Raw genomic sequence first — 19,777 nt, forward strand, 5'->3', positions numbered from 1 at the left:
ATTTTGATTAGTGTTATTCAATTCAAAACTATTCAGAGGAAGCCAGTGCATAGGCCTATAAGCACATCTATTTGCAAAGTTTAATTTGTCTAAGCCTGTTACTGGTGAATATAATATACAGTGGAGTTGGAAAGTATTCAGACCCCTTGACTTTTTCCACATTTTGTTACGTTACAGCCTTATTCTAAAATGGATTAAATAATATAAATCCTCATCAATCTACACACAATACCCCATAATGACAAAGTGAAAACAGGTTTTTAGAAATGTTTGCAAATGTATTAAAAATAAAAAACAGAAAAGGATTCAGACCCTTTGCTATGAGACTCGAAATGGAGCTCAGGTGCATCCGGTTTCCATTGATCATCCTTGAGATGTTAATACAACTTGATTCAATCGATTGGACATGATTTGGAAAGGCACACACCTGTCTATATAAGGTCCCACAGTTGACAGTGCATGTCAGAGCAAAAACAAGCCTTGAGGTCAAAGGAATTGTCCGTGGAGCTCCGAAACAGGATTGTGTCGAGGCACAGATCTGGGGAAGGGTACCAAAAAATGTCTGCAGCATTGAAAGGTCCCCAAGAACACAGTGGCTTCCATCATTCTTAAATGAAAGAAGTTTGGAACCACCAAGACTCTTCCTAGAGCTGGCTGCCCAGCCAAACTGAGCAATCGGGGGAGAAGGGCCTTGGTCAGGGAGGTGACCAAGAACCCAATGGTCACTCTGACAGAGCTCCAGAGTTCCTCTGTGGAGACGGGAGAACCTTCCAGAAGGACAACCATCTATGCAGCACTCCACCAATCAGACCTTTATGGTAGAGTGGCCAGACGGAAGCCACTTCTCAGTAAAAAGGACATGATAGCCCGCTTGGAGTATGCCAAAAGGCACCTAAAGACTATCAGACCATGAGAAACAAGATTCTCTGGTCTGATGAAACCAAGATTGAACTTTGGCCTGAATACCAAGCGTCACGTCTGGAGGAAACCTGGCACCATCCCTACGGTGAAGCATGGTGGTGGCAGCTTCATGCTGTGGGGATGTTTTTCAGCGGCAGGGACTGGGAGACTAGTCAGGGTCGAGGGAATGATGAACAGAGCAAAGTACAGAGACCCTTGATGAAAACCTGCTCCAGAGCGCTCAGGACCTCAGACTGGGGCAAAGGTTCACCTTCCAAAAGCACACAGCTTCAACAAAGTACTGTGTAAATGTGATTTTTTAATTAAAAACAATTAAACAACTGTTTTTGCTTTGTAATTATGGGGTATTTTGTGTAGATTGATGATACAAAAAAATAATCACTTTTAGAATAAGGCTGTAACGTAACAAAATATGGAAAAAGTCAAAGGGTCTGCATACTTTCCAAATGCACTGTATATACACTGAGTGTACAAAACATTAAGAACAACTTCCTAATATTGAGTTGCACCCCCCTCCCCATTTGGTAGTCCATGTTATAATTTCTGACATTTGGTAGGCCATTTGTTTGTCTTCTATAGTTTGATACATGCAGATTCTCTTCTGTCATAACTTGTTGCACCAGAAGACTAAATAAAAGTAGTGCTCACCTGAATGTCTTACGTTGATAGAATGAATGCATTAGTAATCTAGTTAACACCGGTAGTTGTCCATTTCGTTTAGAGACTGGGTAGAAAAACTCCATAACAGTGGAAAGAATGGTCCTTTGTAAAATTCTGTTTTCCGGTTTTAAGGAAATGAAAAGCTGAGAAAACAACAAAATGCCTTTCTGAAAAGACTTTGTTAGTCTTGGGTGCATATTTTATGTGGTTGAAATACTGTGTGCTCGCATAACAGTGTAAAATATGACACACATTCACATTTTCTCAAGAGATGCTGAAAGAAATTCATATTGCTCCACTCCTTTTCCTGAGACAAAAATAACATGTATAATTTCACTGCAAGAAATGCATAATTCTGCAGGAGTTCATTTTATATGACGCTACATGTGAGAGGTTATAGGCCTACAGTCAGTGTCCATATTTCAGTTACCATTCCATTTAACCCTGTTACATTCCCCAGCAAGAAAACCAAAAATGTTGTTCAAACAGAAGAGGGAACTAACAAAGTGACCAACAACCAAAACGAAACAGGTGGGGTTTTAGGAGGGGTTCTGAAAGACATTCATGGGGGTGTCCACTGAAAGTTAACTAGCAAGAACAACTGGAACCTAAAAGACACCTACTATGAGCGGCCACTAAAATTTGCCCAAGAACAGTCAAACAAAATAAAAACCCACACCAAACTTAAAGACAAGAACCACACCAAAAAGATGGTTCAAAACAAAATCAGACAAATAAATGTTTTTCTAGAAATCAAATAGGGAGAGTCCCTCCACATCACTCAAGACAACTGGAGCACTGGGCCAACTACTCTTAAATAGCAACATGGCCAGCACAGGTGAAACACCTTCCCACTAATGAGATGGCAAACCAGTCCAGGTGGAGCACATACTAACTAACGAGGTGACACCAATCGGCACGCCCTACATGCAAAAGTGCTACACGTTCTAAAGTCTAACCTCAAAACATAAATGGAAAAACCAAAGCCTGTAACACCTTCCCCCTTAAGACAACAAATATATCCTATATTTTTCTTGGAGAAGTTTGCTCACCACCAACAGAAAACAACTTCCATTGCACAACATAATCATCTTAAACGCGTCGCTTTCTGCAATATAAACATGGCGTCTACTTGCTGTCAACAATTAAATGCAAGACAAAACAGCCACCTCGTTTATTTATAAATGTATATACAGTACCAGTCAAAAGTTTGGACACACCTACTCATTCAAGGGTTTTTCCTTATTTTTACTATTTTCTACATTGTAGAATAATAGTGAAAACATCAAAACTATGAAATAACACATATGGAACCATGTAGTAGCCAAAAAAGTGTTAAATCAAAATATATTTTATATTTGAGATTCTTCAAAGTAGCCACCCTTTGCCTTGATGACAGCTTTGCACACTCTTGGCATTCTCTCAACCAGCATCATGAGGTAGTCACCTGGAATGTATTTCAATTAACAGGTGTGCCTTTTTAAAAGTTTAAGCCAATCAGTTGTGTTGTGACAAGGTAGGGGGGGTGTACAGAAGATAGACATATTTGGTAAAAGACATAATATGGCAAGAACAGCTCAAATAAGCAAAGAGAAACGACAGTCCATCATTACTTTAAGACATGAAGGTCAGTCAATCTGGAAAACCAGAGACTTAATGAGCTGGAGTTCTTCTCCCACAGGAAGAAACCACCTTTTCTCTCTCTAATTTCTGTTTCAACTTAGGACACAGAGACAATGTGTCATTTCTCGTGGTAGTAATGACAAACTGGCGGATACAAAAAAACTGCTTTCTGCCAATCTTTATCTTTGGGCACTTTAGAAATGGACTGAAACCTCGCATTAGGAGGTGACTTCTCTGGATTGCTTTTTTTGTAAGGATAACTATTGGGTGCTTTGTTTGTGAAGGTAGTTTTATGTGTCAACACAAACTCATCTGCAAGAACTGCAGCTTTCTCAAGAGTGAGGTCCTTGTGCTCATAAATGTATGTCGCAACCCTTTCCTGAAAGGCAATTCTTGAACTGCTTGAGAGTGTCTTTAAATCCTCAAGGTCCTTGACCTCGAGAACCACACCACCAATCAAAAAGACATGCTTGTTCCCTTGCGAACTTGCTTTGTGATTCTGTCTTTCGTAATTTATGGAGCTGTTGTCTGTATGCCTCTGGGACCAACTCATAAGTCCGAAGGATAGCAGCTTTAACAGTGTCAAATCTGAACTCTGGTCAAGAGATAAAGTGGAGTACACTTTGTGCTTTTCCCACAAGAACACTTTGGAGGAGCAGTGACCAAATGTCTCTTGGGCCAGCCACTCTTAAATAGCACCTGGGCCAGCACAGGTGAAACACCTTCCCACTAATGAGATGACAAACCAGCACAGGTGGAACACATACTGACTAATGAGGTGACACCAATCGGCACGCCCTACATGCTAAAGTGCTATACATGCCAAAGTCAAACCTCAAAACATAAATGGAAAAACCAAAGCCTGTAACAACCCATACACTTAAACTAGGATTATTCTGTTTATTCATGGGTACAGGGATACTCATGAGCGGGATATCAAAGGTGCATGTAAACAGCTTATCCCGAATAAGACCATAAGCGGGAAATGAGCTACTATCCGGAATCCTGTGAACATGTAAACGTGGTCACTAAGGGATCATAGCTTTCACCTGGATTCCCCTGGTTAGTCAATATCATGGAAAGAGCAGGTGTTCTTAATGTTTTGTACACTCAGTGTACATACACTTGTGCAGTATAATGGATGGGGTCAAGTGTGCTATACCTGGCTTTAAAGCGGAACTGCACCTGCTGATTTGGCATTGTTTTTTGTGTTGCTCCTCAAGAAATGCTGGGGGCCATGACAGAAGCCAAACATGAGTTGACTTGGAGGTGTGGTTTGATGTGGGTGTTTCTTGGGTGTGTTCTTGCCACCACCAAGGCACACCCATCTGTCAGAACCAAGGGGCCAGGGTTTTGGTCTAGAACCACAGTTTCAACTGCTCCTACAGTTTTGGTTCGGTACTGAAGTTTAACTGACACCTGGCCCAAAAATATGTTTTTCCATACACGGCCACATAGAGAAGTAAGATTTGAAAATTCCTAATAAGACACTCTAGTCATCACCTTTGTGCACAAAACATCCATGAATTATTCAAATAATTTTTGCTGAGGACGATTTTTTTTCCATTACTCAAAGCCGAAGATATTAACATTTTATACTCATCCAATGTCTGCCATGTTTTTGGATGACGTGATGACACTGTCGCTGCTCCCTGTGCGCACTGAGTGCAAGTGGCATGTGATATTGGTCCGTATAAACTGGATGCAGCGGTTTCCCCCACTCAATCACAACAAACAAACCTGCAGTCTGAGATCAATAACTGCAGGCAGATGTATGGAGAGATCCTGGAGGAAGCTTTGAATAGGTCAACAAGGCAGGTCCTACAGGCCCTAGTTTTGTCGCACCTAGACTACTGTTCAGTAGTGTGGTCAGGTGCCACAAAGACGGACTTGGGAAAATTGCAGTTGGCTCAGAACAGGGCAGCACGGCTGGCCCTTAAAAGTACACAGAGAGCTAACATTGATGACATGCATGTCAGTCTCTCCTGGCTCAGAGTGGAAGAGAGATTGACTTCATCACTGCTTGTTGTTGTGAGAGGTGTCGACAAGCTGAATGTACCGAGCTGTCTGTTTGGAATACTGGCACACAGCTCGGACACCCATGCATACTCCACAAGACATGCCACCAGAGGTCTCTTCACAGTCCCCAAGTCCAGAACGGACTATGGGAGGCGCACAGTACTACACAGAGCCATGACTACATGGAACTCTATTCCACATCAGGTAACTGATGCAAGCAGTAAAATCAGATTTGTGGAACAGCAGGGACTGTGAAGAGACACACACACACAGGTACAGTTGAAGTCGGAAGTTTACATACACTTAGGCTGGAATCATTAAAACCTGTTTTTCAACCACTTCACAAATTTCTTGTTAACAAACTATAGTTTTGGCAAGTCGGTTAGGACATCTACTTTGTCATTTTTCCAACAATTGTTTACAGACAGATTATTTAACTTATAATTCACTGTATCACAATTCCAGTGGGTCAGAAGTTTAAATACACTAAGTTGACTGTGCCTTTAAACAGCTTGGAAAATTCCAGAAAATGATGTCATGGCTTTAGAAGCTTCTGATAGGCTAATTGACATAATTTGAGTCAATTACAGGTGTACCTGTGGATGTATTTCAAGGCCTACCTTAAAACTCAGTGCCTCTTTGCTTGACAAAATGGGAAAATCAAAAGAAATCAGCCAAGACCTCAGAAATTTTTTTGTAGATCTCCACAAGTCTGGTTCATCCTTGGGAGCAATATCCAAACGCCTGAATGTACCACTTTCATCTGTACAAAAAATTATACGCAAGTATAAACACCATGGGACCACACAGCCGCCATACTGCTCAGGAAGGAGATGGGTTCTGTCTCCTAGAGATGAACGTACTTTGGTGTGAAAAGTGCAAATCAATCCCATAACAACAGCAAAGGACCTTGTGATGATGCTGGAGGAAACAGGTACAAAAGTATCTATGTCCACAGTAAAACGCGTCCTATATCGACATAACCTGAAAGGCCGCTCAGCAAGGAAGAAGCCACTGCTCCAAAACCGCCTTAAAAAAGCCAGACTACGGTTTGCAACTGCACATGGGGACAAAGATCATACTTTTTGGAGAAATGTGCTCTGGTCTGATGAAACAAAAATAGAACTGTTTGGCCATAATGACCATCGTTATGTTTGGAGGAAAAAGGGGGGGCTTGCAAGCCGAAGAACACCATCCCAACTGTGAAGCACGGGGGTGGCAGCATCATGCTGTGGGGGTGCTTTGCTGCAGGAGGGACTGGTGCAATTCACAAAATAGATGGCATCATGAGGAAGGAAAATGATGTGGATATATTGAAGCAACATCTCAAGACATCAGTCAGGAAGTTAAAACTTGGTCGGAAATGAGTCTTCCAAATGGACAATGACCCCAAGCATACTTCCAAAGTTGTGGCAAAATGGCTTAAGGACAACAAAGTCAAGGTATTGGAGTGGCCATCACAAAGCCCTGACCTCAATCCTATAGAAAATATGTGGGCAGAACTGAAAAAGCGTGTGCGAGCAAGGAGGCCTACAAACCTGACTCAGTTACACCAGCTCTGTCAGGAGGAATGGGCCAAAATTCACCCAACTTATTGTGGGAAGCTTGTGGAAGGCTACCCGAAACGTTTGACCCAAGTTCAACAATTTAAAGGCAATGCTACCAAATACTAATTGAGTGTATGTAAACTTCTGACCCACTGGGAATGTGATAAAATAAATACAGCCACCAATTGTGCAAGTTCTCCCACTTAAAAAGACGAGAGAGGCCTGTAATTTTCATCATAGGTACACGTCAACTATGACAGACAAAATGAAAAAAATCCAGAAAATCACATTGTAGGATTTTTTATGAATTTATTTTTATGAATTTATGGTGGAAAATAAGTATTTGGTCAATAACAAAAGTTTCTCAATACTTTGTTATATACCCTTTGTTGGCAATGACACAGGTCAAACGTTTTCTATAAGTCTTCACAAGGTTTTCACACACTGTTGCTGGTATTTTGGCCCATTCCTCCATGCAGATCTCCTCTAGAGCAGTGATGTTTTGGGGCTGTCGCTGGGCAACACAGACTTTCAACTCCCTCCAAAGATTTTCTATGGGGTTGAGATCTGGAGACTGGCTAGGCCACTCCAGGACCTTGAAATGCTTCTTACGAAGCCACTCCTTCGTTGCCCTGGCGGTGTGTTTGGGATCATTGTCATGCTGAAAGACCCAGCCACGTTTCATCTTCACTGCCCTTGCTGATGGAAGGAGGTTTTCACTCAAAATCTCACGATACATGGCCCCATTCATTCTTTCCTTTACACGGATCAGTCGTCCTGGTCCCTTTGCAGAAAAACAGCCCCAAAGCATGATGTTTCCACCCCCATGCTTCACAGTAGGTATGGTGTTCTTTGGATGCAACTCAGCATTCTTTGTCCTCCAAACACGACGAGTTGAGTTTTTACCAAAAGGTTCTATTTTGGTTTCATCTGACCATATGACATTCCCCCAATCCTCTACTGGATCATCCAAATGCACTCTAGCAAACTTCAGACGGGCCTGGACATGTACTGGCTTAAGCAGGGGGACACGTCTGGCACTGCAGGATTTGAGTCCCTGGCGGCGTAGTGTGTTACTGATGGTAGGCTTTGTTACTTTGGTCCCAGCTCTCTGCAGGTCATTCACTAGGTCCCCCCGTGTGGTTCTGGGATTTTTGCTCACCGTTCTTGTGATCATTTTGACCCCACGGGGTGAGATCTTGCGTGGAGCCCCAGATCGAGGGAGATTATCAGTGGTCTTGTATGTCTTCCATTTCCTAATAATTGCTCCCACAGTTGATTTCTTCAAACCAAGCTGCTTACCTATTGCAGATTCAGTCTTCCCAGCCTGGTGCAGGTCTACAATTTTGTTTCTGGTGTCCTTTGACAGCTCTTTGGTCTTGGCCATAGTGGAGTTTGGAGTGTGACTGTTTGAGGTTGTGGACAGGTGTCTTTTATACTGATAACAAGTTCAAACAGGTGCCATTAATACAGGTAACGAGTGGAGGACAGAGGAGCCTCTTAAAGAAGAGGTTACAGGTCTGTGAGAGCCAGAAATCTTGCTTGTTTGTAGGTGACCAAATACTTATTTTCCACCATAATTTGCAAATAAATTCATAAAAAATCCTACAATGTGATTTTCTGGATTTCTTTTTCTCAATTTGTCTGTCATAGTTGACGTGTACCTATAATGAAAATTACAGGCCTCTCTCATCTTTTTAAGTGGGAGAACTTGCACAATTGGTGGCTGACTAAATACTTTTTCTCCCCACTGTAAAAGCTGAAATAAATCATTCTCTCTACTATTATTCTGACATTTCACATTCTTAAAATAAAGTGGTGATCCTAACTGACCTAAGACAGGGAATTTTTACTATGATTAAATGTCAGGAATTGGGAAAAAACGAGTTTAAATGTATTTGGCTAAGGTGTATGTAAACTTCCGACTTCAACTGTACATACACACATACATATAGACACTCACTCTACACACACGTACACATGGATGTTGTATTGTAAATATGTGATAGTGGAGTAGTGGCCTGAGGGAACACACTAAATGTATTGGGTAAAGTTATGAAATATAATGTCATGTAATATTTTAAATTGTATACAACTGCCTTAATGTTGCAGGACCCCAGGAAGAGTAGCTGCTGCCTTGTGGTTTGGTAACTCAAATGTAGTAACAGGTCCATGTAGAATAAACAACCCTTTACATAATACCATAGAATCAGTTTTCTGCTTAATATAACAATGTGCACCTTTCATCTTTCTGTCATTCCTAGCCGATACAGATACTTTGCCTATCGGCATTTTGTCTGGTGGTAATGGGGCTACCATGGCGAACATGTCAGAGTGGTCATACCTTCCTGTGTGGTGTCCATATATAACAGGAGTTCCCTTATCCTGGTGCAGAATACACAGGGTTTCTCCTCCCCATAGTGACTGATACTATTCAATTCAATAATAAAAAAAGACAATAAGACAATACAAGTAAAAGTTGTGTCTAGTAAACATGTATGCCTAGTGCCAGTCTCTCTCCATTCGGAGACATCAGTATCAAGCCCGTCTGTCAGTCTGGACTTCACATCATCTTGCAACTCCATGTCCTGGCTCCATACATGTTTCTGTGAACACATACAGTGCCTTCAGAAAGTATTCATACCCCTTGACTTATTCCACATTTTGTTGTGTTACAGCCTGAATTCAAAATGAATGAAATTGTTATTTTTTTCTCACCCATCTACACATAATACCCCATAATGACAAAGGGAAAACATGTTTGTAGAAATGTTTGCAAATGTATTGAAAATGAAATACAGAAATATCTCATTTGCATAAGTATTCACATCACTGAGTCAATACATGTTAGAATAACCTTTGTCTGCGATTACAGCTGTGAGTCTTTCTCGGTAAGTCTCTAAGAGCTTTGCACACCTGGATAAAAAAAATATTCAAGCTCTGTCAAGTGAATTTGTCTCCCGGTGTCTGTTGGAAAGCAGACTGAACCTCTAGGATTTTGCCTGTGCTTAGCTCCATTCTGTTTCTTTTTAGCCTAAAAAAACTAATTAATCCTTGCCGATGACAAGCATACCCATGACATGATGCAGCCACCACCATGCTTGAAAATATGACGAGTGGTACTCAGTGATGTGTTGGGTTGGATTTGCCCGAAACATAACGCTTTGTATTCAGGACATAAAGTACATTTTTAGCAGTTTTACTTTTATTCTGTACAGTCTTCCTTCTTTTCATTCAGTCAATTAGGTTAATATTTTGGAGTAACTACAATGTTGTTGGTCCATCCTCAGTTTTCTCCTATTACAGCCATTAAACTCTGTAACTGTTTTAAAGTCACCATTGGCCTCATGGTGAAATCCCTGAGCGGTTTCCTTCCTCTCCGGCAACTGAGTTAGGAAGGACGCCTGTATCTTTGTAATGACTGGGTGTATTTATACACCATCCAAAGTGTAATTAAAAACTTCACCATGCTCAAAGAGATATTCAATGTCTACTTTTTTATGTTTACCAATCTACCAATAGGTGCCCTTCTTTGTGAGGCATTAGAAAACCTCCCCGGTCTTTGTGGTTGAATCTGTATTTGACATTCACTGCTCAACTGAGGGACCTTACAGATAATTGTATGTGTGGGGTATAGAGATGAGCTAGTCATTCAAAAATCATGTTAAACACTATGATTCCACACAGAGTGAGTCCATGTAACTTATTATGTGATTTGTTAAGTACATTTGTACTCCTGAACTTATTTAGGCTTGCCATAACAAAGGGGTTGAATACTTATTGACTCCAATACATTTCAGCTTTACGTTTTTAATTTGTAAAAACTTATATATACTATGTTGAAGTTTGAACAAGTCAGACTAAACCTACCTAATTCTGTTCTCCCCATTGATGACCGTTGGTGAGCAGGCAAGAGTTGAGTCTGGAGGTAAGGTCTTTGCCAGATCAGCTCCTGGCGCCTCATCAAAGATACTGGTCGGTCACACACACACACACACACACACACACACACACACACACACACAAGCACTGATTACATTATCAATGGTGGTTATGATTAGCCTGGTGGAACCAACCTGATCGCTGCCTTCACCTTTCTATTTCACTTCAGATACAGTTTGATCAAATGTGAAGTGAAATAGAATGGTGAAAACAGCGATCAGGCTGGTTCTACCAGGCTAGCTTATGCCCTGGACATTATATGCATCAAAGAAGTAGAAAATAAGCAACAAATAATGTCAGTGTACATAAATTACGTTTCACAATCTGGGCGGCAGGTAGCTTAGTGGTTAAGAGCATTGTGCCAGTAACCGAAAGGTCGCTGGTTCTAATCCCCAAGCCGACTAGGTGAAAAATCTGTCAATGTGCCCTTGAGCAAGGCACTTAACCCTAATTGCTCCTGTAAGTCGCTCTGGATAAGAGCGTCTGCTAAATGACTAAAATGTAAATGTAAAAATGTTAGTGAGTTACCTTCTGTATTTGTACTGATGACGAGCCTGTGAAAGCTGTTGCCACTGACAGTTGAAGGTTGCTGGCTGGATACTTGCCAACATGTGGCTGACTGTTCCATTCATAGGAATACTCACAGTGAGGGCATGTCTGCATGATGCTGATGAGGGCCCACTTGCTGGTCTTCTCTACGCTGCATGTTCGACTGAAAACTGGACATCTCTCAAACAACTGCAGCAGGCAATCTTATGAGGTGGTGTTGACTGGTAGGGCCTGTGAAAGGTGATATAATATACAGGAGTGGTAAATTGCATGTTGTTCTAAGGAAAGGACAAAGCTTTTTGATAATGCACTTCACAATCAAAATGACTCTACTAGTTGTATCTGCTTGGATGGGGAATTAGCCTACTAGTTTATCAAGCTGGGTATTTTTTTATTCAACTTTTCAGATAACACACATTGCCTGTCGTTGTTGATGAAGCCATCTGTGTCATCAGGGCAGTAACTTGGGTCAGTATCAGAGGCCTCATGATGGCGTGTCCTTTTCATAGGAGTCTAGGGAGACTGGCAACAACTGAGGATGTGTCACAAGGGTACTTGTGTCGCTTGACACACTTTTATTCTGAGGTCTTTCCTGACAAGCTGTGAAAATAGCAAGTGAACAGTGAATGAAATCAGTTTTGGAGGTCCCTAAACCATTGCAATCACATTGAGGGACATGCTATGATACCCATATTGGCTCCTTCTGGTAGGTCCCGTCATCCGTTCATGACCAGGGGATCAGTCTGACACCCAACTGTGCACTTTCTTTAACAGAAAAACATGGCCAACGATTGTCATCATCCCTCAATTTTAAACACAGATCAAGAAATAACGTAATCTCGTTTGGAAGCTATGCTTCACAGATGTAGACTGACTGGCCCCAGATTGGATTAGACACAGGCCGGTGACACCGTTACACTATGCAACCAACTGTGACATGTTTTGCCCTGGGTTGGTTTGAGTTTCTTGCTGCTAGTTAGTACACTGCTGTAGTCATACATGAGTAAGCTAGTACCACCATGGAAATATGATTGCTAATGTAGGCAAATAATTAGTAGGAAACAACTTTGCCAGATTATGATGTCGTCAAATGTACTTTAGAGAGATGGCAATGTTGCCATTACTGTTACTAGCAAAGTAAAACAATTGCTTGCAATGCTAATGTTAGCTAGCTAAAATACAGTGGTCCACTGGGCCACTCAATCTTAGTTAGCTGGCTAAAGTTATACTGCATCCAAAGTCAATCTGGCGACATCACAATCATGACAAAAGGTTGTCCTACTAATTATTGCATTATTTTGAAATGCTATTGTGTTTCCAAGCCAAATCCGAGTTGAATTGCGGTAGGCTAACGTTAGCCAACTATACTGAACAAACATATAAACGCATCATGTAAAGTGTTGGTCCCATGATTCATGAGCTGAAATAAAGATCCCAGAAATATTCCATACGCACAAAAAGCTTATTTCTCTCAAATGTTGTGCACAAATTTGTTTACGTCCTTGTTAGTGAGCATTTCTTCTTTGCCAAGATAATCCATCCACCTGACAGGTGTGGCATATCAAGAAGCTGATTAAACAGCATGATCATTACACAGGTGCACATTGTGCTTGGGACAATAAAAGGCCATTCTAAAATGTGCAGTTTTGCTACACAACACAATGTCACAGATGTCTCAAGTTTTGAGGGAGCATGCAATTGGCATGCTGACTGTAGGAATGTCCAGAGGATTGAATGTTAATTTCTCTATCATATGCCGCCTCAAACAGTTTTAGAGAATTTGTCAGTACGTCCAACCGGCTTCACAACTGCAGACCATGTGTAACCACACCAACCCAGGACCTCCGCATTCGATGGCCACTGTCACGCTGGAGAAGTGTGCTCTTCACTGATGAATCCCGGTCTCAACTGAACCTGGCAGATGGCAGACAGCGTGTATGGTGTTGTGTGGGCAAGCGGTTTGCTGATGTCAACTTTGTGAACAGAGTGCCCCATGGTGGCAGTGGGGTTATGGTATTGGCAGGAATAAACTACGGACAACTGCATTTCATTGATGGAAATTTTAATGCACAGAGATACCGTGACGAGATCCTGAGGCCCATTGTCGTGTCATTCATCCGCCACCATCACCTCGCAAGGATCTGCACACAATTCCTGGAAGCTGAAAATGTCCCAGTTCTTTCATGGCCTGCATACTCACAAGACATGTCACCTATTGAGCATGTTTGGGATGCTCTGGATCGACGTGTATGACAGTGTGTTCCAGTTCCCGCCAATATCCAGCAACTTCGCACAGCCATTGAAGAGGAGTGGGACAACATTCCACAGGCCACAATCAACAGCCTGATCAACTCTATGCAAAGAAGATGTGTCGCGCCACAGGAGGCAAATGGTGGTCACACCAGATACTTACTGGTTTTCTGATCCATACCCCTACCTTTTTTTAAAGGTATATGTGACCAACAGATGCATGTCTGTATTCCCAGTCATGTGAAATCCATAGATTAGGGCCTAATTAATTTATTTCAATTGACTGATTTCTTTATATGAACTGTAACTCAGTAAAATCTTGAAAATTGTTGCATGTTGCGTTTATATTTTTGCTCAGTATACATGCTTGTTGTAGGCTACAAACAAACGAGAACACCATCTGTCTGGTACTGACTGTTGGAAGGGTGGCTGTCCTAGCGGCCGCTTGAGAACTCTCTGATAGAGCACGTTATGACGTCTTGCCTAGGTTAGTTAACATTATGTCTTGCCTGGGTTTGTTTTGTCGCCCCGACAGTTTGATATTTTACAATCACAAATTAAGTAAATTAGACTTACTGAGTCTGGCTTTAAAGCGTTGTACTAGAATCTCATAATCATTCAACACTGATCAAATACCTTTTAGGAGAAGCTTGGTGAGTGTAAAGCTTGGAGGTGCAACTCATCAAAAACATGTATGACCATTTTTGTGGTCATGTAATGACACTCAAACAAATGCATGTGTCTCTCCATTGTATCGGCAGGAATTCTCTGTGTCTACCAATGATCAGAAGGTAGGAGGAGACATGACAATAGCACACTACATACATTATAACCTAGTTTAGTATGTAGGCAAAATCTAACCAATGTGGATTGAGGGATTAAAATCGAGAACCTACACTAGTCTGTCACAACACAGACAGTACTGTGTATGGACATGCTCTGGTGCTATGTGCTCCAAGCAGAGAAATGTAACACTCCTCACAGAGAGGAAAGAGTAATATAAGTCACTCACGGTCACAGACAGACAGAAACTCACCAATGAGACTGTCCATGTTTGAAGACTGGTCTTTCTCTTGACAGTTGTTTTCTGACACTATAATCTGGACATGTTTATTGGACAGGTCTGATCATAACACTGCAAGTGTGATTTATCCAGATGACATGGGAAATCACAGGGGGTAAGGAGAGAAAAACACAGTGCAGTGGTGTCTTTTTAACAAATTGTTTACGTTATCGCTAATTCTAAATTAGTCTGAAACCCACCTTGAGAGAGTAATATTCTGTAATGAGTGCTCTGTCTCTGTGTATCTTTAAGGAGCACATTTAACTAGACGGGGTGGGGGCTTTGGCTAAACTATTTCATGTGGTCATTAAGGAGATGTGGTTTTATTGCAGCAGGGTGGGAGGGAGAGAGGAGGGGATGAAGTAGTTGTCTGAGATATGAAGCGTAAGCCTCCAGGGACTTACAGCTCCACTGGGCCTCCCTCCCTCCCGCAGCACAGAGACCTGCATACTGAATACTTCCACCCTGCCTGCTGGAGGCCAACCAGCAATGCCAAGCAGGGAAAGAGAAGTTTGTTTTATTATGAGATTACGTATGCTGCTTTAGTTTTTTACAATCCTCTATTTTCATGCAGACCATATGAAAAACATCTGCCTACATCGAAAATAACTTCATTTGAAATTGTTGCATGTTGCATTTATATTTTTGTTCAGTGTAGATAGCTAGCTAGTCTTATTCTGGTGACATGGTAATTGATGCTTGACAATACAAATAATATCGCTCTTATCCATAATAATCTCATAATGTAGGTAGTGGAGGAAGGGAATGACCAAACTACTCAGTGATTTTCATAAAAATAAAAATAGTGAAACATTAAAAAAGTTATAATTTTTTAGAAAAAACTATAATAAATATATTCACATCACCAAATAACTGATTAAAACACACTGTATTGCAAGGAAGGTCTACAGTAGCCTCAACAGCACTCTGTAGGGTAGCACCATAGTGTAGCCGGAGGACAGCTATTTTCCATCCCCCTCTGGGTACATTGACTTCAATACAAAACCGAGGAGGCTAATGGTTCTCACCCCCTTTCATAGATGTGAACAGTAATTACAGTGCATTCAGACCACTTGACTTTTTCCACATTTCTTTACGTTACAGCCTTATTCTAAAATTGATGAAATTATGTTTTTCCCTCATCAATGTACACACAATATCCCATAATGACAAAGTGAAAACAGGTTTTTAGAAATTTTTGCAAATGTATTAAAAATAAAAAACAGAAAGGTATTCAGACCCTTTGCTATCAGACTCGAAATTGAGCTCAGGTGCATCCTGTTTCCATTGATCATCCTTGAGATGTTTCTACAATTTGATTGGAGTCCACCTGTGGTAAATTGTTTGATTGGACATGATTTGGAAAGGCACACACCTATCTATATAAGGTCCCACAGTTAACAGTGCATGTCAGAGCAAAAAACAAGCCAAATTGTTCGTAGAGCTCAGAGACAGGATTGTGTCGAGGCACAGATCTGGGGAAGGGTGCCAAAAAAATTATGCAGCATTGAAGGTCCCCAAGAAAACAGTGGCCTCCATCATTCTTAAATGGAAGAAGTTTGGAACCACCAAGACTCTTCCTAGAGTTGGCCGCCCGGCCATACTGAGCAATCAGGGAAGAAGGGCCTTGGTCAGGGAGGTGACCAAGAACCCGATGGTCACTCTGACAGAGCTCCAGAGTTCCTCTGTGGAGATGGGAGAACCTTCCAGAAGGACAACAATCTCTGCAGTTCTCTACCAATCAGGCCTTCATGGTAGAGTGGCCAGACGGAAGCCACCCCTCAGTAAAAGGCACTTGACAGCCTGCTTGGAGTTTTCCAAATGACACCAAAAGGACTCTCAGACCATGAGAAGCAAGATTATCTGGTCTGATGAAGCCAAGATTGAATTATTTGGCCTGAATGCCAAGCGTCACGTCTAGAGGAAACCTGGCACCATCGCTACGGTGAAGCATGGTGGTGGCCGCTTCATGCTGTGGGGATGTATTTCAGTGGCAGGGACTGGGAGACTAGTCAGGATCGAGGGAAAGATTAATGGAGCAAAGTACAGAGAGATCCTTGATGAAAACCTGCTCCAGAGCGCTCAGGACCTCAGACTGGAGCGAAGGTTCACCTTCCAACAGGACAACAACCCTAAGCACACAGCCAAGACAATGCAGGAGTGGCTTCGGGACACATCTCTGAATGTCCTTGATTGGCCCAGCCAGAGGCCGGACTTGAACCCGATCGAACATCTCTGGAGATACCTGAAAATAGCTGTGCAGCAATGCTCCCCATCCAACCTGACAGAGCTTGAGAGGATCTGCAGAGAAGAATGGGAGAAACTCCCCAAATACAGGTGTGCCAAGCTTGTAGCGTCATACCCAAGAAGACTCGAGGCTGTAATCGCTGCCAAAGGTGCTTCAACAAAGCACTGAGTAAAGGGTCTGAATACTTATGTAAATGTAATATTTCAGGTTTTTTCTTTTTTTTTTGCAAAAACATTTAAAAACATGATTTTGTTTTGTCATTGTATGGTATTGTGTGTAGATTGATGACGGGAAAAACATGTTTTAATCAATTTTCAGAATAAGGCTGTAACGTAACAATTTTTTTTTTGGAAAAAGTCAAGGGGTCTGAATACTTTCCGAATGCACTGTGTAAGGACTTCCAGAGGACGTCCTCCAACCTATCAGAGCTCTTTCAGCATGAACTGACATGTTTTCCATCCAGTCAAAGGATCAGAGAATGAATCTAGTACTGAAGTATAAGCTACAGATATCTAGCACTGCAGTACAGTGCCTTGCAAAAGTATTCATCCCCCTTGGCGTTTTTTCCTATTTTGTTGCGTTACAACCTGTAATTTAAATGGATTTTTATTTGGATTTCATGTAATGGACATACACAAAATAGTCCAAATTGGGGAAGTGAAATAAAAATAAAAATAAAAAACGTATTTCAAAACATTATAAAAAATTAATAACGGAAAAGAGGTGTGCGCATGAATTCATCCCCTTTGCTATGAAGCCCCTAAATAAGATCTGGTGCAACCAATTACCTTCAGAAGTCACATAATTAGTTAAATAAAGTCCACCTGTGTGCAATCTAAGTGTCACATGATCTGTCACATGATCTCAGTATATATACATCTGTTCTGAAAGGCCCCAGAGTCTGCAACACCACTAAGCAAGGGGAACCACCAAGCAAGCGGCACCATGAAGACCAAGGAGCTCTCCAAACAGGTCAGGGACAAAGTTGTGGAGAAGTACAGATCAGGGTTGGGTTATAAAAAAATCAGAAACTTTGAACATCCCACAGAGCACCATTAAATCATTATAAAAAATTGGAAAGAATATGGCACCACAACAAACCTGCCAAGAGAGGGCCGCCCACCAAAACTCACGGACCAGGCAAGTAGGGCATTAATCAGAGAGGCAACAAAGAGACCAAAGATAACCTTGAAGGAGCTGCAAAGCTCCACAGCGGAGATTGGAGTATCTGTCCATAAGACCACTTTAAGCCGTACACTCCACAGAGCTGGGCTTTACTGAAGACTGGCCAGAAAAAAGCCATTGCTTAAAGAAAAAAATAAGCAAACACGTTTGGTGTTCACCAAAAGGCATGTGGGAGACTCCCCAAACATATGGAAGAAGGTCCTCTGGTCAGATGAAACTAAAATTGAGCTTTTTGGCCATCAAGGAAAATGCTATGTCTGGCGCAAACCCAACACCTCTCATCACCCCGAGAACACCATCCCCACAGTGAAGCATGGTGGTGGCAGCATCATGCTGTGGGATGTTTTTAATCGTCAGGGACTGGGAAACTGGTCAGAATTGAAGGAATGATGGATGGCGCTAAATACAGGGAAGGTCTTGAGGGAAACCTGTTTCAGTCTTCCAGAGATTTGAGACTGGGACGGAGGTTCACCTTCCAGCAGGACAATGACCCTAAGCATACTGCTAAAGCAACACTTGAGTGGTTTAAGGGGCAACATTGAAATGTCTTGGAATGGCCTAGTCAAAGCCCAGACCTCAATCCAATTGAGAATCTGTGGTATGACTTAAAGATTGCTGTACACCAGCGGAACCAATCCAACTTGAAGGAGCTGACTTTGGGAGGGTGTTTGAATAGTTATGCACGCTCAAGTTTTCTGTTTTTTTTGTCCTATTTCTTGTTTGTTTCACACAAAATATATTTTGCATCTTCAAAGTGGTAGGCATGTTGTGTAAATCAAATGATACAAACCCCCCCAAAATCCATTTTAATTCCAGGTTGTAAGGCAACAAAATAGGAAAAATGCCAAGTGGGGTGAATACTTTCGCAAGGCACTGTACATAAAATGTGGTGAGTAGTTGACTCAGAGCGAGAAAGACAATAGCTGAACAGTTTTTTTAAAAAATATTACGTTTTGCAACTGTTTGGACTAATGATTACACTCTAGATCAGCTTGATACAGGTAAGCGTGTGCAAGGCAGTATTGAATGTATCACTGTCAGACACCTTGATTTCTCCAATTTGTCTCTCAACCTGAGCACCTACGTTATAAACTATTATTTGTAGGCTAGGTTGTAGCAACCTCATGATGGGAATAGGGCAAATTTGAGTATCATGTAGTAGCCTAAAACTATCGATTTTACATTGAGCTGGGTAAATGGAATATGAATGACAGACAGTCATCCAATATGCTATAATAGAAATAATGCCATGCTCATAAAAAATTAATTGCCCACCCTAATCTTAAACGGCACCGACCGCCACTGCTAGCTAGCTAACATCATCAATGCTAGCAATGATAGTGATAATGATTTTTAAAATAATAGTGATGGGACTATTGATACTGGATCTCCGATGCTCCAATGTAGTTTTCAAAGCACTACTGATCCGACACAATGTACCGATGCTCGTTTCAAAGTAACATTATCACTTGATCAGTGACGTCCGTTTGATCACGTTGTTTTTCAAACCGTGTGTTGCAAAATGCGAGATCCCACTGATTTTGCCCTGGTTCCGTTGCTTTCTTCGATTCCAAGTTGCTTTCAGACACTGATTTTGCCCTGGTTTCGTTGCTTTCTTCGATTCCAAGTTGCTTTCAGACACCGACCTCTACTTCACAATGCACTTACAATGTAGTTTGCATTTTTTCCCATAGTGTCACCTGAACGGTAGCTCAGCTCGGGGACTAGAACACTCACAGACGACAGGGAATGGGGTCGAATCCCGGCGAA

General features: G+C 41.7%; 1 protein-coding gene across 2 annotated transcripts in view; it reads left to right on the forward strand.

Annotated features, from left to right (window-relative positions):
- The window catches only part of LOC121579670 (collagen alpha-1(XXIII) chain), a 161,905-nt gene that overhangs the window by 2,000 nt on the left and 140,128 nt on the right, over window positions 1-19,777 (forward strand). The gene's annotated exons all lie outside the window — the stretch shown is intronic.

The sequence above is a fragment of the Coregonus clupeaformis genome, chromosome 13 (genome assembly GCF_020615455.1).
Source record: "Coregonus clupeaformis isolate EN_2021a chromosome 13, ASM2061545v1, whole genome shotgun sequence".
Lineage (NCBI taxonomy): Eukaryota > Metazoa > Chordata > Actinopteri > Salmoniformes > Salmonidae > Coregonus > Coregonus clupeaformis.